Consider the following 19187-nt stretch of genomic DNA (forward strand, 5'->3'; position numbering starts at 1 on the left):
GGTGGAGAAGCAAGGATTGGGGTAAGTAGAATCCAAGTCAATTAACAAACACCACAGCTAGCAGGGGCAAGGAAGTAAGGACTCAGAAAAGCAGCCTGAAAAGACACAAAAAATCAAGGGGAACAGATATAGACCAGTCCTGTGAATAATGTCCTCAGGCTTCAGCCATGAGTGGACTGGTCAGCATCCAGAGTGACCAGTGAGTGTGTTGTCTTTTTGGAGTGAGCTGTCTGATCCAGATAATTTTTCTGCAGATCTAAGGCTAGATTCCTGAAATTTGTAGAGGCAGTTAATATGCACCTGAGTTATATATGTGTGTGAGTTACAGGGTTTTTAAAAATTTTTCTAGAGGTTTGTGGCCTCTATGTAGTTTTTATTTAATCAAATTTTTGAGTTACCTCTACTACAAATGCAGGCCTGTTATCATTGTCAACGATCAAGGGTAGGCCACATCTAAGGAAGAGTTTTTACAGCAGGACCCTACAAACTTCTATTGTCTTCTCAGCATGGGTAAGGAAAGGGAGGTCGGGGCTGGTGACACAGACACTGAAGCCTGAGCTGGCTGCTGGGGTATGAGTGCCAGCACAGCAGCTTGAGCTTGCAGAACATTGGTGGGTATAGGTCCAGTGGTTAGGGTTGATGTTTCAGTCCATTGGATCCCCAGAGAGGTGTAGGCCTCTGGACTGGATTATTTTGTGTTGGTGGTGGCAGGTTTTCCAAACAGCAGCAGGAAGCACTATTCTGAGCAGATCATCCCTATAGGAGAGTTTTGGCCAAATAGCTTTGACTGAGGTGACCACAGCATATGTAGCCTGTCAGACTTCAGTCCTAACGGAGCTACTTCCATCTGTAAATAGGATATACTCAGCATCTGTCAGGGGGTCCATTTTTAGAACCATTCATCCCAGTACAGCATGTGGCACCTGGATAGTTAAGTCTTGGTCTAAGGGAAGTTTGTCTATTTTCTTGGTCAGAAGGACAGTGGTTGTTAGAGTGTGGAAGCAAAGAGGGGAAGTAGCCCTTAGCTAAGAGACCTAAGTATTTGCACAGGTAGTGCATTGGGCACTCCCAGGGACTGACAGTCTGAGTAAGCATCATTGTTTTTGTGAACTCAAGGATCCAGATTCTATAGAAGCCAATGGCATCAAGAAATTTATGAAGTTTCTCTCTTATAACGTTTCTGCCAGATATTGCAGCAGAGCTTTTGTGCCTTTCCAGCAGGCAGCTTGGAAGTCTCATTAATCTGAAGTGCTTTTTAAAAGAGGGCTTCTAACTTGCCCAGAAGTGGTATGAAGACTGTCTTACACAGGAGGTGTCCTTTCAGGCCGCAAGTTTGTGCCTGACAGGAGGGTTGAGAGGCAAGGGTACTAGTTGCCATGACTGAAGAAGGGAGCTGGTCTGGCCTAGTCTGATCCCATCAGACCAGTGAAAGTGTTGTCATCTGCTCGAGGTTGAAACTCTTGAGAGTTCCTATCTATCTATCTATCTATCTATCTATTATTATTATTACTATTATTATTATTATCATTATAGAGTTCTTATCTATTATTATTATTACTATTATTATTATTGTCATTATCATATAGATTATCTATTTATTTATTTTTGGTGTCCATATTCCTTATAACGCATAGCCAGAGGGTATGGTCACCTATCAGACTGGATTTTCTTGCAGACATCAGATGCTTTCTTTTAAAATCAGGTTTCTGGGTAATAGTAGTTGATGGGGTTTTTGCCCCTTTTTGTGATGTCTGAAAAGTACTTGACTGAGTAGTTCTAGGTGAGGTGACCTTTGGAAAGGCCATGGCAACTCATTCATCAGGGCTGTCAGTCCATTTTTTCTCAGTCAAAATGTGGAGCTCAGAAGAAATTGCTGACAGTCATCTGAAGTGGGCATTAGATGATGCCATCTGACCAGGATGGGAGGCAGAAGGCTCCAGAGGTAGGGCTTGTGTGGCTGGATGCAGGTAATAGCTAGCTGGAACCAGTTCAGTTGGATAGAGGTAGACAAATTAGGAATGGGGAGTGAAGCTATAGTTGTTGGCAGCAGCTGTGGCAGCTGACAAGGGTACCAATGAGGATTTCTCAGGAAGGATGGGCCTCTTTCATTTATTTTTCTTTGAGAAGTTTGGTTTCATTTCTAACTCCACAATCTCAGGAAATCCTCTTTTGAAGTTTTTTAAACATACAGTCAAAGACTGTAGGTTTATTCCAACTTGCACCCATTCTATCTCCCTATGGTGCATGTTGTGTAAACGTGAATGATGGCACAATAGACAAAGGATGGGTGCCCCTCAGATAGAGACCACTCAGATGCCTGCCTGGCCATGCCCCTCACAGGGACTTAGGTGAGATTTAGCTAAGGAGGGTGGGAGGCCTCTGTTATACCACATAGCAATCATCACAGAACCACAGGTGAGGGCCCAATCAGCCACTGCAATCAGTGCTTCCCCGTCTTGGTGCACAGACAGAGCAGCCTATTGCTTATACTGTCCAGTCCACTCACTCACATGTTCATTCAGCAGGGACTCAGAGGTTAAACATTCCAACCCCTTCCCTTGAGGGTGGTCCTGACTAACAGGAGTTGATCAGATTCCCCCTTCTTCTCAAACTGAGCAGGACTGACAGATAGACTAACTGGGGTACTCCCAGAGGTCTTGCAGGGATCAGGCAGGCAGGTAAGCAGGCAGGCAGGCAGGCAGACAGACAGACAGACAGACTGCATCCTCTTCCCTTTGAAGTGTGATGTGAGCCACCTGAGTGGGGAGCCTGGAATCCTCCTTCAGATATCTGAGGGGACTCAAGCCATCTTGAGGGCACATCTTCCTATTGAGGCATGGAGAGGTCCTTCTTTCATCCTGCAGGGACATGACCAGTGACCAAACAGGTCAACACGGTCAGTCTTCTGGGCCAATGCACCAGATGCAATGACAAGCAGAAATACTGAAATGACACCCAGGATTTGGAGGCAGATTTATTTTACATCAAGGATCACTCCCAAAATATCAGCTCTGATTTCTGGTGGTCTTGGGCTTATATGAGATAAGCAAGCTGGAAGTACAGAGGCAGAATGGCTTGTCAATTGAGGATTGGTTTATACAATGTGCATCGTAGTGACCAGCCATGCATCACAGTGGCCAGCCGTTTCTAAGAGACAGAAGCAACTAGAACAGGAACAGGTACCTGGGCAACTATGAAACTGAAGTGTACTGGCTGGCGGGGGGGCATTTTCTATAGAATGATAACTCATATCACGGAATGATATCTCATTTCTGTGGGCCAATAGGCTATGAACAGAAGCCCACAGTATTTGAGAGCTCATACAAGATCCTTCAGTTCTCCCTTTTCTTGCTCGGATAAGACAGAGCTACAAGATGGTAGAGCCTTAATATCTTGGGCCCCGAGTGACTATGAATAAGAACTACCCAATCTCAGATCTTGCCCTAAGAAATTTGGTGTCATTATCATAGCATATGCTTGTTGTAACAAATGTATCTATCCTACTCATTTCTCTCCTTATCTTTGCTCCCTTCTTGGGAGTTAGCAGAAGCTTGTATTCATTTCTATGGAGTATGAGAATGAATTGCCAAGGTAGACTTGAGAAGGAGGGGAGAAGTGAGAGGGTAGATTTAGCTGTCAGTAGTGACTATAGAATTTTTCAAAGGATCATAAGTGCAAGAGAAGGAGGAAGAAGGTATAAGCAGCAGTAACTGAGACCTGAATAGTTTTTTCATCATTTCTGGGGATGTATGGTCTGTCTTCGGGGACAATCATGAACTACAGATACTGACATGTGCCCGTATTTCTTCATTCCCACATACAGAAAGGTCTTCCTTGGGAAGCCTGTGAGTGATGACTGAGTAGAAAGAAAACTGACCTGAAATGCTTGATTGAGGTTCCGGTAGCTCTGACCCTGAGGGCTCATGAAATTGCTTGGCAGACTTGTTGTTGAGACACAGGTCAGCTGGTCCACCTCCATTTCCTGTGAAGTCAAGTGCTGGCTTTGAGAATCATCAGTCATTAGTCACTGAAGTCATCTCATTAGAGACTACATGTTACAATGTAATTCATTCCAAAAATACTTAACAAAAGTCAGGAGACCAGCCTGGATTTAGTCCCACCACTAACTAAATTTCAGCCTGATGGTAGACAGTAAGTCATTTTCCCTTCTGACCCTCAGTTTTCCCTATAAATTGTTGCAGTCCTAATATTCCAGATTTCTGAGATGAGAGTATAGCAAACAAAGTTCCCAGTTTGGAGGTGAGGATTCTAGACAGAAGAGTGCTGCCTGGGATCCAAGTTTCATCTCTTGGTTCCCTCCCTGTCAGAGGTTAACCTTGTCTTCTCCCCCAGAGGATAGTGACTGCAGACTGCACACAGAACTGCTTTAAAGGGCCTTGAGTTCAAGAACTGGGCTTTATTGGTCTCTTTCTGTCCCGTGCCTGGCATAGCTCTTGCACCAGAGTAGAGGCTTAATAAATGCTGGCTAACTTGGAGTGAATACTTTGTGCTTACTTTTTCTTTAAAAAAAAAAAAAAAACCTTTTAAATAGCTTTATTAGGGTACATTGACATCTAAAAACTGCATGTATGTAAAGGGTGCAATTTGATAAGTTTGACATGCAGGTATCTCCCTGAACCCATTACTCCTACAATCAAGATAATTAACATTCTCCAGTACCCAAAAGTTTTCCCCAATCCCTACACAATACTTCCCTTTCACCTCTCTTCCTACTTTCAATTACTGAATTGTTGTCATTAAACATTAGCTTGTATTCACTAGAATTTTATAGAAGGGAATCATTCAGTATGTACTTTTTCTTCTTTTTGTTTTCTTTTTAAAATCTGGATTGTTTCATTCAACATAAAGTTTTTGGGATTCATCTGTGTTGCAGCCTGTATAAATATTTCATTCCATTTTATTGTTAAACATACCATGAATTTTTTTCCAGCATTCCACTCTCTTTCTCTTCCAGGTCTCCAACACAGAGCTTGGCACTGAGTTGCATTCCCAGAACCTCCCCCACCTCACCTTTTCCTAAATTTTGAGACAAGGTCTTGCTAATTTGACAAAGCTGGGCTCAAATTTGCAATCTTCCTACCTCAGCTTCCCTGAGGTGAGGTTATAGCCATGTTCCACTACATGGTTATAGCCATGTTCCACTACATCTGGTATATCTTGAATTTTTAATTCATTCAACTATTGATTAACAGGAAGCTACTTCTCATTCATGGTTATTACACATAAAGTTGCTATGAATACACATACGTAAGTTTTTGTATGGGCATATGCTTGTATTTCTATTAGGTGAACACCTAGCAATGATGTGGGTGGATCATATGGCTTGTTATCTCTGTCTGTGTATTTAATCACATTTTTAACCTGAGATCTCCTTCCCTGTACACACATGGCCTCATTTGATCCTCACACCACTCCATGTTGTTAGTAATGATAATAATACCAAAACAACAGCTAACACCCACAGTGTGTATGTCATGCATGCTAGTTAGTTAACAACCTAACAATTATTAGTTAACAACCTAACAATCAGAGAACACTATGAAGTAGGACTTTTCATTTTAATACCATTGTCATTATACAAACAGTGTAAATAAAATAACTTGCCCCTGTTTACTAGCTAAAATGGTAGATTTTATTTTTCTCACTTTATCCATAAGAAGAAAGAGCTGTGGGCTGGGGATTTAGCTCAGCAGCAAAGCACCTTCCTGGCAAGCACAAGGTCATGAGTTCAATTCCTGGTACTGGAAGAAAAACAACAACAACAAAAAAAAATAAAGAGCTGGGACTCATCAAAACTGCACACAAAAGCAAGTTACTGGAGGAGGCTTGGAACCAGTATTAGTTGGACTCTCCAGTCCACTTTCTTTTATTATACCCTTCTTCCACCTTTTTGACTATTATCAATAGCAAATGTTCAAGTAGCTCCCTTCCTCGCCCTCTCAGTGTTGCCAGGGGCCAGGGTATATGGCCTCATTTTGAACATGTGCCTCGGGAAGAACATGCCAAAGTCTCCTACTCTAAAATGATTCCTTAAATGACAAGCCATGGAATCTCAATCAATCTCTCTCTCTCTCTCTCTCTCTGTCTCTCTCTCTCTCTCTTTCTCTTCCAGGTCTTCCCTTATACTAACCTTAGAATTCATAAGGAGGCTTACCTTACAGACCCTTTGGGGGCTCATAATCAGATGTACTGCCAATACTTCTTCAAAGCATCTTTCAAGTGGATGCTAGAGAGAGTTCTTCTATTTTCCTCTGCCTCCAGAAAGCCCCCAAATCCTCTCCATGAAAAGAAACAAAACTGCTTCAAGATTCACCAAATACTTTGTTTTTTTGTTTTTTGTTTTTTAAATAAAAGAAGGAAAATATATTAACAGACAGACACCCATTTACAAAATAGCATAAGAGCAATACAAACAAAACAGAGTTACAGACAAAGTTGTAGGAAATTAACAATGGTTGTTGTATTACTTATTGATACCTTCAAAGTGGTTTCTCAGGAAATAGAGACATACAAGATTGATCAAACAAGTAATCATTAACTGTTCCTTTCTGTAGAGCAATAGAAGACAGTAGTGCAACTATGTTAGCTATCCTGTATATACTTACGTACATAATTTCCCCTTCTTTCCCTTCTCTTTTCCCACACCCCAGTTGCCCTCTACTTTTCAGCATTTTCCTTTAGATTCACAATGTCTATCATGCCTCCTAGTTTTTATTCACTCTTTCAGGTCTTACACTAGTGAGACAATGCAGTGCTTGCACATGCAGGTCTGATTTATTTCACTTAAGAGTATGGTCTCTAGCTGTGACCATTTACCTATAAAAGCCTCGAGTTTATCTTTCTTTATAGCTGAGTAATATTCCATTATATAAAAGTACCACAATTTTTTTATTCAATCCTCAGTGGATAGACATTTGGGTTGCTTCCACAATTTAGCAAATACAAATTGTGCTGCTATGAATATGGGTGCACATATATCACTGTGATATGATGTTTTCAGATCTTCTGGGAAAATACCCAAAAGGGAAATAGCTGGGTTGAATGGGACCTCTAGACCTAGTTTGCTGAGGAGTCTCCAAACTGATTTCCACAGTGGCTTCACCAGTCTGCATTCTCACCAGCAGTGGAAAAGAGTTTCTATTTCTCCACAGCCTCGCCAGCATTTGTTATTGGTTGATTTTTTAATGCCAACCAATTCTTACTGGGGTGAGATGAAATCTCAATGTTCTTTTAATTTGCACTTCTCGAATGACTAATGATGCTGAACATTTTCTCATGTATTTATTTGCTATTCATATTTCTTTATCTGAGAAGTGTGTATTCATCTCAGCTGCCCAGTTTTGGATTGGGTCTTTGAATTTGGGGGTGCTGATGTTTTTTAATTCTTTATATGTTCTAGATAGAAGATCTTTGTCTGAGGAACATTCAGCTAAATTTTTTTCCCAATTTGTGGGTTTTCTTTTTACTCTGCTGGCGATTTCTTTAGATGTGCAGAAAATTTTCAATAAGATGAGATCCCAGTTGTTGATTCTTTGAAATATTTCACGGGCAGTTTGGTTTTTGTTCATGAACTCTCTGCCTACCCCTATGTCTTCAAGGTTTTTACCTACTTTCTCTTCCAGTAAATTTAGTGTTTCTGTTTTAATATTGAGATCTGTGATCCATTTTGACTTGCATTTGGTGCATGGTGATAGACTTGGGTCTATTTTCAATCTTTGGCAAGTGGCAAGCCAATTTTTCTGTGTCCTCCAGTCTGCTCCATTGATCCTCTGGTGTGTTTTTTAGCCAGTACCATGTTGATTTTATTACAGTGGCTTTGTAGTATAATTTCAGGTCAGAGACTATGATTCCACCTGACTTGTCCTTGTTACCCAGGATTCAATCCTCACCAAATACTTTGAAAATATACTTTCAAAGAAATTTTACCGATGGGAAGAAATTTGTTTGAATTACTTACTCCTGGGCAAATTATTTCCCTCCACCGGACCTCTCTGGGTTTGGAGAAAGTACCTCAACAATTTGGTTTGAAAAGGTAGGTCCTTGAAGAAATTGACATGAAGTGGAGGGGTTTGGTAGAGTGGAAAATGTAGGTAGTGGCAAATAAATATACTCAGCCCTCCATATCTGCCAGTTCCACACCCGTGGTGGGTTCTGTCCTTAATTAAAAATACTTTTAAAGAAGTCATAGGAACATGTATAGACTTCTTCCTGGTCATGATTACCTATGCAATGCAGTATAACAACTATTTTCATAGTATTTACATTGCATTAGGTGTTACAAGTAATCTAGAGATAGTTTAAACTATACAGGAAGATATATGTCGGTTACATGCAAAATTATGTCATTTCTATAAAGGACTTGAGCATCCTAGTAGTTTGGTATCTTCTGGGGATCTTGGAATTGATTCCTGGTGGATAATAAGGGATAACTATAGATCTTTCTCACCTCTGCCGAATAGAGCAAAGCAGCCTCCACAGCCTTTTCTATTTTCTCTCTCGCTGCCGCTAAAAACAGGAGCAAAGGTAGGATCCTGCTGCCACCTAGTGGCACATCAGGCAACACAAAAAGATTTATTCAGGGTGGGCTCACAACCCACACATCCTGCAAGAAACTACATCTTCCCCCTTTGCACTATCGCACAGAACCTAATAATTCACAAAACACTTTCAACTCTAGTATCTCATTTTATCCTCCCAAGAACTCTGTGGGAGGCAGCAGGACCAGAGGTATAACTCCATTTCACAGTGGAAGAACCCAAAGCTCAGACAGACTATGTGGCTTCCCCAAAGTCACAGGGTCAGTTACTGGTAGTCAGCATGGAAACTCCCATCTGAAGGCTCTAATTCAGGTAATTCAATCATTGTAAACTGCAGGGTTCATCTTCTACTACATAGAGAAGGGGTTCAAACAGGCCTATACGGTTAGGTCTAGAAACTTGAGGGAAGGAGGCTTAGAAGAGAAGAGCCCCATTTCTTCTGCAGGCACAATGGGTCACACAGGCCACGCCCAGACTGCACGTCTGTAGAAAGGGGCATCCAGGTAAGTCTGGATTTCTGCCTTCCCTGATAGTTTATGCATTCTGGATTAATGTTTCCAGGTCTCTCTGGCTACTCTCCTACCCTCTGCTCCCCAACCCAGCCTCCTCTCAGGGGCTATTTCCCACAGAACGCTCAGAAACTTTGCCCATACTTCCATTACTGTATTTAACTTGTTTACAAGTCTGACTTTCAGGTCTGAGATGCTCCTGAAGGCAGAAGCTAGCTCTCATTCACTCTTCCCTGGTGCCTAGCACAGCATATGACTCATGCTGCCACTAGAGGAATGATTGTTGAATAAATAAGATTGCATTTGGGCTAGGATATAGATCAATGGGAATTAAAGTGTACCTCTGGTGGCCTTTTAAATGTAATGTTAACTTTTTGTATATTGATCCATTAGAACCTACGATAATGGATTATCAGGGATTAGCCTTTAAATGAGCTCGCAGGTAAGGTCAAAGGGCATCAAAGCTGCATTAGAAGCTGAAGGCAGGTGGACGGAGGAAGGAAGGAGCCTGGAGCTGGAGCAGCAATTGCAGGGTTTCCTAGGTAACCAGGGTGCTATGGTTTGTGTCTGGGTGTCCTCCCAAAGCCTCATGCAGTCATGGGGCGGGCTTCTAGAGTTTATGGTTGATCCATGGTCCAATGTTGGAATTATGGGTGTGAACGCTGCACCCGCCCTGGGGCGGGTAGTTTACATACAGTGTAAGGGAGGGAAACAGGCTGCTTACTGCCACTCTTCCCTTTTGGCTCTTGTTACTTTGCTGTTTTCCACCCCCATGAATGTTTGCCCTCTGCCGTGTGCCACTTGGCCTTGGAGCCAGCAGAGTATGAAACCTCTACAAACTGTAAGCAAAATAAACGTTTCCTTCCTTAATTTCGGGGGTCAGGTATTTTGTGTCAGCAACGAGAGAAAAGTAACCAAGATACAGGGGCAATCTGAGATGTTTATTCAGTTAGGGAAGGGATTCCCTCTGAGTGTGGATAAGAGATTCAAAGACGGAAAAAAGAAAAACAGAAAGACACATCACAATTTCACCAGGACGATCCTGAGAGGAAGGCGCAGTGTGTCACACAGCAGGTCATTATGTGATCTAGAAGGGTTAGGTTACATGTTATAGCTTTCTGCCTGCTCATGAGACATCATTCTCTTCATCTTTAGTCTTTCATTACCTTAGAGTAAGAGGTCTCTGGGGCCTGATAAGGAACTTGAGTACTTGTCAGGCATTATGTCTTCAAATGTTTCTTCTGGTGTCCATGCCTTTCTCCACTTCAGTTACATGCGTCAAATCAGTTGATACTGTGCCACAGCTCACTAATGTATTGTTCTTTTTTGGTTTTGTTTTCAGTCTTCTTTCTCTGTGCTTTATTTTGGATGGTTTCTATCCTTATGTCTAGTTTTTTACTGTGTCTTATCTAGAAATCTGATTTGGATCTTTCTGTATAGCTTGCATTTCTGCTCCTTGTTTTTGTTTCTGTTTTTCATTCTCTATCTCTCTTTCCTTTTTTCCTATGGAACATTGGATATTTAACCCTGGGACATCTCATAGCTATATTTCCAGCCCCTTTTTATTTTCAATTTTTGAGTAATTTTTTATTTTTTTTTTAGAGACAGGGTCTCACAACGTTGCTAAGTTGCTCAGGTTGCATTCAAACTTGTGATCCTCCTGCTTCTGTGTCCTAGAAAGCTGGGATGACAGACAGTCTCCTTTCCTTGTTAGGCTCATGTTGTCTTCTACCTCTTGAATGTGTGAAGCACATTTATAATAACTGTTCTATGATCTTTACCTCCTAGTTCTATGACCTATGTCACTTATGATTCTGTTTCTATTCATTGAATTTTACCCACGTTTTGTGTTATTTTATCCCACTTCTTTGCATGACCAGTAGTTTTTCACTGCATGACATTGTGTCAGTGCTCTTCCTTTAAGAGTCATGGTACAATGATGCCTGTTACCCACTGTTCACTAAATCTTGTTAGATTTTTCAATTTTCATTGAAGATGAGATGATAAATTCTATTCCTGATATTCCATCATTGCTGGAAATGGAACCTCTAATAAAGGAATATAATTATGCGTTATGCATTAATGACTGCTAACATCACAAAAAGAGAGATAACCGGGCATTACAGGATTGCGTGCCCCCAATGGAGAAACACAACATCATACCACCCCCCCACGAAGACGTCATGCAAAAACAAAATAAAACAACAAAATTAAAGCTGAATGTAATTAATCTAGATCCAGTTTATAGGAAATACAAAAATCAGAAAAACATCTCAAACTGCACCATGGGGATGGAATCAGCAAAATAAAAACTGCAGCAAATTCTGTAAGGCAAACATCTAGTTCTCCAACAATTAAATTACAAGAAAAAATATAAAGGGAAAACTACAGATGGGAAGAAATGTAAAAGATACACTAATTAATTTTAATGTGTGGACCTTACTTGGATCCTGATTCACGCAAACTGCAAGAAAAAAAAATGGTATTTATGAGACAATTAGAAATCTGAACTCAGACTACATAGATAATGGTATTAAGAAGTTCTTACTAATGTTTAGGTGATGATGGTCTTATGATTACCTTTTTCAAAGGAGTCACCCTTTAGAGAAACAGACTGATGTATTTAGAGATGAAATAATACATTCACTATTTTCTTCAAAATAATAATGGGAGGGGCAAAAAGGTGGCATATAGTTGACATAAGATTACTTATGAATATGTAATTGTAGAACCTAAGTGAGACAGAAAGATATATATGTTTGAAATTTTATTTTTTTATACCAAGAATTGAACTCAGGGCCTTGCATTGCCAGGCAGGCAGTGTGCTGCTGAGCTATATCACCAGCCCTGAAATTTTATATTATAAAAGGTTAAAATTTTCTATTACAAAAGGTTAAAGGAGTCATAAAACAGATGTAGCTTCTAAATCTGGCTCTGATGTTGTGCTCTGAGCCTGTGGACTAATTAATTTTCTCTCTAAGCACTGATTTTCTCTGTTAAATAGAAAATATAAAACTCATCTCAATACCCTTTCCAATGCCTAAAGTAACATCAGGCATTACTAGGTAATGACAGGCATACTTACGAGCTCTGTGGAATAGGAAACTTCTTTCATCTTTATAAGTTTCACTTTCCTTATCTGTGAAAGATGATGAAAATAGTGCTTAGTTTTTAAGCCTCTTGTGCAAGTTAAATAGGACATTGTATGTTAAAGCCCTCAACCTAGTACCTGGCACAGAGGTAGCACTCAGTAAAGATTATCTATCATTATTACTACTATCTCTTGCTGCATCTAAGAAATATCACTAGATGAAATCTGTATGATTGATTGATTAATTCGTGTTTGCAGTACTATAGATTGAACCTAGGACCTTCACCCTGAGCTACACTCTCAGTGCTTTGTTTTTTTTTTTTTAATTTTCTGGTTTGAGACAGGGTCTCGCTAAGTCACTAAACTGCCCAGGCTGGGCTTAAACTTATGATCTTCCTATAGGCACGCACCACCATGCCCCGCTCGTACTTTTCTTTATACTCCTCTTATCTCTTCCTTTCTCCATATCTCCTTTCTTTAGAATAAAGGTGAGAAAATCTGAAATTTCCCCTCTAAAATTATGTGGAACAACATGGCCAATAACACCAGCCAGCAGAGGTCGGTTCTCCTTCCCAGTAAGTCATAGCTGTGAGTCTGGAAAGACAGAGGCGCTACTTTCGTCATTTTCAGAATATAGTATGCAGCTGTTCTCCTGGAATGCTACGCATCCTGAGGTTGCTCCCAAGGGCTAAAAGCAGAACTCAGGCAATCAGCCCAGGGCAGCCAAGCTCATTCTTTTACAAGGTGGCCCTATTTCAAATCAAATGGGCACTCTCTATGTACCCCCTTTCTCACCAAGAGTTGGTCTTCCACACAGACTGTGAGCTCTCTGAGGGTGAGGTCAATTTATCTTTATAGCTTATAGTCCAAGCAACACAGTTTGGACAGAACAGATACTCCATAAATGTTTTGGTTTTGATTTTAGTTTGAGACAGGGTCTTGCTATGTGTCCAGGCTGGCCTTGAACTCAAATGTTCAAGTGCTCCTCCTGCTTCGGCCTCCCAAAATAGCTGGTGTACAACAGCAGACCTCGCTAATAAATGTTTGTTGAATGGAAGAATTTTTTTATACTTTTGTTTTATTTGGTTAGGAGTAGAAAAAGAACACTGATAGCCATACAAAGTACCAATTATTGAAGAGCTCTTCCTAACAGTTTTCAATAGGGAGTACAAAGTTGATCACAACTTTCAAGTCATTATGAATCCCCAAATACACCTTGAATAGTGCTGAGCATGTACTCATACTCTCTCTCCATCTGTTAGCCTTAACTCTATCTGGCTATCTATCTATCTATTTACCTACGTACCTATCTATGTTAGTTACATAGGTTTCATATTTTTACAAGATTGGGAGAGTTAGGGTCATCTTTTAATTTTTTAAGCATCCAGAACAGTTCTTTGTACATACAAAATATCTGGTACATTAACTGGCAAAACTTTAAAGAATGAGATATATAACATTCAACCCCATTTAAATTATAAAACATGTAAGCTTTTAAAAGTGTGTTTTATCTCTATGATCTTTTTCCTCAAAAAGTATACATATTAATAGGATTACAGGCACATACCTATAATCCTAGCACAGAAAGAGGCTGAGGCAGGACTATGGTAAGTCCAAGTCACATCTGGGCATTTTCTTGGGACCCTGTCTCAAATGAAAAATGGATGGGGATATATCTCAGTACCAAGGCCCTGGGTTCAATCCTTAATAATGCCATATATAAATAGTATACATATATGGTTTGGGAAGTTTTGCTAACCTACCCATTTTGCTAGGCAATATCCTATTCATCTAGAAACAAATAAAAAGAACCATCAAGAGGCATACATATTTTAATCAAGAGAATTTAAAAGAAGAAAATTTACAGCATCAAAAAAAAAAAAAAACCTGGGAGCTATGTACAGTGGCACATGCTTCCAATACCAGTTACTCAGGAGGCTGAAGCAGGAAGATTGCATTTTTGAGGCCAGCCCATGCAACTGAGCAAAACTCTGTCAAAATAAAGTAAAAAAGGCTGAGAATGTAACACAGTGATGAAGTGGTTCCCTAGCACGCGCAAAACCCTAGGTTTAATCTTCAGTATCAGAAAGAAAATGGTAATTTTACAAAAGTTTCTTCAAGTTGTAGAATAAGAAAGCCTTGGGCAGCCACCAACCAAGACCACTGGACCACTGGGCCTCTCTCTCAAGCGCGTTGTTCTCCCAGCCCTACCCCTCCCAAACTATTTAGCTCGGTGCACTGATGAGACAAAAACACTGAGGAAGCTATTAAGTAACTTTAGGAATCATATTTCTCAAAGAAAAGATCCAGGATACCAATAAATCTCACTTCCTGAAGTCAGTGGTGAGCTGAGGCTTTCTTGCTGTTTGGGTAATTGCTTTAGTTTCCATTCTAGATGATGTACCTTTTGCCACTGGCATCAGATAGTCTCCATTTGCTGTCCTTTTCTTTTATCTGCCCTAAAAAGTAAAAGATTAAATGAACAACACCTCACAGGCCTCAACCTCAGAACCCAGGCCCACTGTGCCTTGTCAGCACTATTTCTTAAAGGCATCGTATTTCATTGCTGGAACACACGATTTCTCATCCAGCGTTTCCATTTTATAAAGGCAGAGTCTAATACTGGGAGAGAGTATATATCTATACAAGATCACTCATCTGTGCCGCATCCTGCCACGTAATCTGAACTCCCATTTCTCAGCATTACACTCAATAGTGTCTGGGCTCACAGATGACCATTACAGAATATTATGGAAGGGAAATAAACTTAGCTGTTTCTTCTTTGATTAAAACAGCTGACCACCCTGTGGAGGGCAGAAGGAAGAAGTGGGCCTGCTCTCCAACACTGCAGCTTCCAGGCCGTACAGTAGGCTCTCTAGAGCAGTTTCCTGAGCTCCCATCTAGCTTTTGCTGCCCATTTGCTTGACCTTGGGAAAAATTACATTTCTTAGTCTCAGCGTCTTCATTTGTAAAATGAAGATAATCACAGTAACTACCTCCAAGGGTTGTTTATTCATTCAACCAATGCTGGGCCATGTTAGATGCTGGTATGCAATAACAGATGTAAAAAACAAAATCCTACCCCTACAAGCGCATATTCTTCTAAGATTAAAGGAGGTGATGTATATCAAACACCTAGAGATAATCTGGCACCTAATAAATAATCAATAAGTGTTAGTGGTGGTTTTGCTGTTGTTATCAATATTAAAAATATACCATATATCCGCATTTAAAAAGCAAATCAGCCCTCTCACAAAGAGCCAGCCCCAAGCAAATTGTAGGTCATAAAACAGTTCATGCAGCAGAGTTGCACAAGGACAGATATTATCACCATGGTAACGTTTTTTCCTGAGTTCTTTAACAACACTTGGCTCAAGACTGCTGAAGAACCAGCATGGTATGTAAAAACACCACGTAAAGAACATCGTGTATCAGGTCTGCCTCAAAAAATACAACATCTGCTAGAGGAATCACTTTAATAAAAGTTACATATAAAATCTTAAAATAAGAAGTATAAATTAGGGAGTAATTACTTGTAAAACCATGAGAGTCATCAAAGATTTCCTTTCAAAAGTCAGCTTTCCTAGTAAATTAAAAATATGATGTATTGTTCAAAATTCTGTGTAACTAATAAGCACATGAAAAAACAACATCCTTAATTATTGAGGCAATGCAAATCAGAGCCACAAATAGGTACCCACCACTCATACCAACTAGAAAGTTATAATTAAAAAAAATAAAGGTTGGCACAAATGTGAAAAAATTAGACTCTTCATTCACTGCTGGTAGGAATGTAAAATAGTTCAGCCACTGTAGAAAGAATTTGGCAGTTCCTCAAAAATTTAGATGTAAGAATTACTGTTCTCAGAATCTACTTGGAAGAACTAAAATAGACATGCAAATATGCTCACAGCAGTACCATTAACAATAGCCAAAAAGTATAAACAGCCTAAATGACCATCAGTGGTTACAAGGTTAATCAAACTGTGGTATGTACATACAAGGGAATATTATTCAACCATTAAAAAGAATGCAGTACTGATGTATGCTACAATACTCACTGGCTAGTATAGATTCTTGCTTTAGTAATAATGGAAATTAAAACTAAATTGCCAGTATGGATTTACAGGGGAAAGCTTTCATTCTAATGTAACAGAGACAAGAAAAGGAGTCCAGCTTGAGTAGTGGCTGGAGGGAGCACTCTCATGAAGAGGACCAGACCGGCCCACTCACAAAAGCAGGAGGCCAGCTTTTAAGGAACAGCTAAAGTAAGCTGGGGTCTGGCTGATTAGTATTCCAGTCTTGGCTTCATAGCTCAAGTTGAATCCTCCTGAATTTAAGGGCAATTTGGTTCCCATGGGAGGAACCCTCATAGTTTGAGGGGAAACCTCAGTTACATGAAGCTCTGTTGGAATCTAAGATGACCATAGATTTAAGGCAGTAGAGACCTGCAGCTTAGCTCAGTGTCTGTAAATCTCTTCTCCTGTTATCCTTCTTCTTAAAGGGTAATACGATGGCTTGGTACATTTAGGGGTAATGAATTGTACTTTGTCAACTTCTAGACAGATACTCTACAAAGGACTACCATGCTGATAAGCAGAGCTGATAAAGATCTGACCCAGAGTTTTCCAAAATGAAAGCCAAGCTTTGTTTCACTTTTAGTTACATTTTGGGCATTTGTAGGCCCAAGTGAACATGATGACTATTAGCAAAATCCACTTTTAAGTCTCTATCTTATAAGAAAATACAACCTGAGTAACAGGTTAAAGGCCTAAGAGTTCGTTTGTCTTTTGTCCCTATGGGGGTCTCTGACTACACACGACAATGTCAGATAAATCTCCAAAACACATGCTAGTGAAAACATCCAGACACAAAAGGCCACACGTTGTATGCTTCCATTTATATGGAATATCAAAACAGAAAATTTCATAGAGATGGAATCCAGTGTGCGGATTGTTAGGGGACATGGGACGAAAGCAGTGAGGAGAAATTTCTTAATGGATATGGGGTTTCACTTGGGAGTGATGAAATTATGTTAGAACTACAGAAAGTTTTGCGCTACATTATGAATGTACTACATGCCTCCAAATTGTTTACTTTCAAGTGGTTAATTTTATGTCACATGAAACTTCCCTCAATCATTTTTTTAAAAAATGATACATACATGATCAGTAAAGGAATGAACATATGACAAAAAACTTATGAGACTGCTTAGCCATTCCAGAAATCCATATAAATTGCACCAATGCTTATTCTCAGTGAAGAAAATGTTGAGCAAAACTTGTCAGAGGCCCCTATTTTGGACTGAGTTTCAGGTGAGTTTCTAGATTAGTCCCCAGAAGAGCGAGCCAAATTGCACTCTCCTGCTAAATACTGTGTCATCAAAGGGAAACTTCAAGGCACCAGGTAAGATCACAAACAGTTTTCCATGGAAACGCAAGATTCAGAGCAATCGTGGGGCCGGTCACCTGAGCCAGCTTGATGGGAGGTCCTCTCTGAGTTAACTCTTACAAGGAACCCGGTGATAATCAATCTGCTTTTTTAAAAAAATTGTTTCTTTATTCTCTCCTCAAGAAAAAAGGAACTGTCTTGTCATATCTAGTAAGAGCATCTATTCTATTAGAGCACCTATTCTATTTTATAAAATGAGATACTGCCTGATCCACAAATCACTAATAAAAGCTGATTAGACATACAAACTAAGCTTGTTGAAGGAATGTAGAGTACTTACTGAAAGTCTGGGGTTATTTTTTGGTGAAAAGATACTTTTTAAGGTAAAATATTGGCTGCCATACAAATGTGAAATGAACACAGGTCAAACAAAGGTTTATTATCTTTGATAATAATAATGAACAAGGTTTTATTTAATTCTAATTAAGAGATCTGACAAAATGTTAAAAACTGATTAAAAGATAACTAGAAATACTAAAATGAATTTAGTAGATGCAAAGTTTGTTTCCTGTGTGTAGATCTAGTGGTCAACTGTACTTCCACAAAATACAATTCGCCAGGCATGGTGGTACACGCCTGTAATCCCAGCACTTGGGAGGCTGAGGCAGGAGGATCTCTGTGGGTTTAAGGCCCACCTGGGCTACAAAGTGAGTTCAAGGCCAGCCTGAACAAAATAATGAAACCCAGTCTCAAAAGGACAAAAAAAAAGATACAATTTAATTGTATTTCTATGCATTTGCATGACGCTCAATTTTCCCTACTTTACAGAGTTTAAAATAGTTCAAAGATGGTGAAAGGTATAGAATAGATAACCCAGAAAGCTTCACTGATGAAGCTTTCTATGCCCATAGTTCTGAAGGACACCTTCTTTCGATAACTTCTTTTTATCAAATTTCACAATGTTTCCCTATATCCCCATGGCAGTAACTCACTACCTTGGCAAATGCCTTCTCTTTGCTGACTTTAGGCTCCCACTTGTTTGAATAAATGTTTTTAAGGCAGAATTGGCTTGGATGACCTGAAACTCACCTTGAGCTCTGACAGCATGGTAAGATCCTGCTTGCAGGGGGCCAGATGCTGAGTCACAGATTCCTGCAGGTAACAGAGCCCTTGGGGCTGTCAGCACTCACAGGATTGCGTTGCATAAGTTATGGGCGCACATGCTACCCTTTGATGTGGGAGACTGTGTTTTTAATGAGTCCTTCCAGGGCAATTTGCCTTTTTCTTCACAACTACTAGAAATGGGGTAATATTGAATTCCACCACCTCTGTCATGGCCAACAAGCATCATTTCATCTTTAAACAATTGTCTGAAACTAGAGAGACAAGTAGTCTGGAACTATGAAATGAAACAAAATAAAACAGATGGTGTCTCTGAGGTGTTCAAGAAACACCAACTGCGCCAAATGGCTAAAGAAATGTTTGCACCAGGCTCTATACACTTTGTCTCCTGCAAAGGTAGTTGGACATTTAAGCCTTTTCTTTGTGTTCAGTCTATCGCACAACCTAGCTGCTCCATTTTGGGTAAACAGTACATCCTCAGTCAAGGCTTATTAAACTTCTAATTTATTAGAATAG

Source organism: Chinchilla lanigera, unplaced genomic scaffold, assembly GCF_000276665.1.
Source record: "Chinchilla lanigera isolate Chin_1 unplaced genomic scaffold, ChiLan1.0 scaffold00007, whole genome shotgun sequence".
In the NCBI taxonomy this organism is placed as follows: domain Eukaryota; kingdom Metazoa; phylum Chordata; class Mammalia; order Rodentia; family Chinchillidae; genus Chinchilla; species Chinchilla lanigera.